Raw genomic sequence first — 3,403 nt, 5'->3', positions numbered from 1 at the left:
GTAACACTTCTTGAACCACCACCGTTTGTGAGAGGTGAAATCAGGCAAAAGTTCTCGGAGTATGAGGTGGAGAAAGCTAGTGTTTTTGCCTTTGGGCTAGTTAAACTACTTCCATACATGGAATTTTTTATTTTGGAAAAATAAACTATTTAGTTGACTTGATACCGCTATGGAAAAGGAAACATAGTGCAAGTATTTTGTATAGCAATTTTCAATTTTAAGTTAAATGGTGCTTTAGTTATTTACGACTACTTGACTACTTTTATATATTATGTTATATATATTTACACTTTTTCACGATAACCTTTGCTAACATTTCGAATAAAATGGTATTAAGAAAATATAAATAATTCTCGCTCCATTTTTTGCATATTCTTTAAAATTACTATGAATTATCGACAAAAGTATCCATCTAAATAAAAACTATACAGATATTGGTTATTATTGATGGGTATCAAAAACTAATTTGCCACAACGGAGTTACTTTTTATGGGAAAATTTTGTTTATTTGCCACAACCAAGTTAAATTTTGTGGCGTCTTTTTTCACCACACTAGCTTTGCCTATTGTGGGGTAATATTTCGCCACAAAAATATATCTCCAGTGGCGTAATTTTTGCCATAGTAGATGCACCTTTTGTGGCGCAGAAGTGTTTTGTGGCGATATTGATTTCCCCACTAAATATTAGCCATTTGTGGCGAATTAATTTTTTGCCATTATAGGTTTTAGTGGCACACTTATTGTGGCAACTTCAATATTTGCCACTAAAACCTATAGTGGCAAAAATTTGATATTTTGTGGGGAAAAAATTTCCCACAAAAAAAGCTATTTTCTTGTAGTGATTCATTTCGAATAACTCGTACAAGCGCATGTGTTGATTCACTTTGGACTCTTTAACCTTGCTGGTTCCTTCGTAGGTTACTTCCAGCTTCTTCCAGATTTCTTGTCTTAACTCACAACCTGAAATCTTATTGTATTCTGCAGCATCTAAAGCACAGTGAAACATGTTTATAGCCGAAGCATTATTTTGCAATTTCTTAAGGTCATTCTCTGACCATTTAGCCTCGCTTTTGACAGTTTTTACACCGTCAATGATTTTATAAGGAACAAAAGGGCCTTAGACTATAGTCAGCCATGCACTCATATTAGTTGCTTGAATGAAATTTTTCATCCTGTTCTTCCAAAAGGTATAGTTAGCTCCGAAGAACAGTGGAGGTCTTGAAATAGATAATCCCTCAGGGAGTATCTGAGTTGTTTGATTTCCTGGAAGGAAACGAGTGCTGTTCTCAGCCATTACAGGGATCAGCTCAAGATAGTTTTATCTTGATTAGTGAGCTGTTAGGCTCTGATACCACTTGTTGGTCCCGTGTAACGTGATAGTATTAGTTCCAAGGGGGGTTAGGAACTATTATAAACTTTTTACGTTAATGCTGACTTATTTAAATGTTTAACACTTTAACTTAGTAGTTAGGTCAGCACCGCTGAGTAGAATTAAGACAGCTTTAGTCAGTCGCTGTCTTAAGCTATTTCAATCGTGAATTTAGGAAACAACACTTAAGTCAATTTCCAACCTCAGCCCTCAGATTTCACAACTCAGCATTCAGATTACTCAACACAGCATATACAAGTTATTGTTTTGTTGAGTAATATTTAGCAAGTAATAGATATATATATATATATATATATATATATATATATATATATATATATATATATATATATATCAAAAGATAAAGGGTTAGAAGTTACTCAGCAGACTTATCCTCCGCCTACGTCCAGTCCCCGGAAATCCTTCCGAGCTTTTTGAATCCTCTACTGAGCTCTTTAAAGGTAAAGCACAAACCGTTTACAATAGCAACTGAGTATGCAAGAGTACCTTCCTCTATTCCTCTACTCAATCCTATCTCTACCACTGAGTATTATAACCGAGTACTCAGCCTTTCTCTACCACTGAGTACTATAACCGAGTACTCAGCCTCTCTTTTCTAACCTTTTACAAATGATAAGAAATTGTTCTTGATACAACAAAAAACACTTTAGATAAATAAATCACTCTAGACTTTTACACAAAAAATAGGAGTTTGGTGTAAGAGCTTGCTTTTTCTTTTCAGACAGAGCTTTTGTATTTTATCAAAGGTTGACTTGATGAAGATCTCTTGTCTGTCTTATATGTGTTAATTCCAGCAATGAATTGGCCTTTTATAGTGATGTTTGAGGCGCCAATTATTTGAATCCCGACATAGCCGTTGTGGGGAAACGTTCACCTTTCGTCACTACTTGGTCAGCACTCAGTGCTGCAGGCCAATCATGTCTTCTGTCTTCATCAGATGCCAGGTTTGTCTTTTTGTTGACGTTAGATGGTCCATGCTCCTTTTCGAAAAGTCTTCGAGACAGATTTCTGTGGCTTCTGAATATTTCAGAAAATGGACAGACTTTGTCTTTCAAGTTGACTGATCGTTGACACTGACCTGACGATCACGCAGCTTGACTCAGCGGCTTCGCCTTCAAGCTTTTCTTTTTGAAAGAAGACATTTTATTTCTCAAATGCTGAGTTGCATTTTACTTAGCTCCGGCTGTGTGACTTGTATCTGCTGACTTTGGCTTGACTTTCTCTTATAGATTTTTAGTTCCTATTCTTATCAATCAACTTACTCAACATTGAACAAACACATTAGTACAATTAAATCAAAGCACTTAAATTTAATTGTGTTAGAATATATATTTTTTTTATCATGGAGATTTACTTAAATAATTTTGTCAAATCAAAATCACGTGGAAAGGTGTTTCAACAGGATTCAGTTCATTCCTGCCCTCATCGCCATCCTTTATGGCCGCTCCTTGCTCAGACCTTCTACCCCGGCGCCATCCACTCCGGACCGGGTCGTTACAGAGTTAGTGTATGATGGGTCCTATTGATTTGTGTAAAAATGGTTAAATTTACATTGACCGGTCATTTACCAGTCAAATTTACTTAATTGTCCAATCATCTTACTTGAGGTATATTTTTTGGACAAAATGAAATTCAGGTACTAAATTGTGAACTGGAGTAAAGTTCAGATACCTTTAGTGTAATTTACCCATAAAAATACATAAACAAAATATTTGAATTAATTAACAATATCTGAAATTGATCAAGTTTGTTAACGTTAAACTCTTAATTATATCATTTGTAATTCGAGATTTAAAAATCGTTCTTGGCATGAAAAATACAAGAAAAACATTAACGCACTCTATTGTTGGTATGGTGAACTCTTGATATCTTGCAGAAAGAAAAGTTGGTCAACTTCAGAACCTTGTTTACGGATGTGAAAATCGGTCATCATATCATAACTATGCAATTTATATATTCCACGTGATCATATATTATGTAAATAATACAAAAATAATAATTGTTCAAACAGATC

The sequence above is a fragment of the Euphorbia lathyris genome, chromosome 2, assembly GCF_963576675.1.
Source record: "Euphorbia lathyris chromosome 2, ddEupLath1.1, whole genome shotgun sequence".
Taxonomy (NCBI): domain Eukaryota; kingdom Viridiplantae; phylum Streptophyta; class Magnoliopsida; order Malpighiales; family Euphorbiaceae; genus Euphorbia; species Euphorbia lathyris.
Note: the sequence above shows the minus strand (reverse complement) of the source record.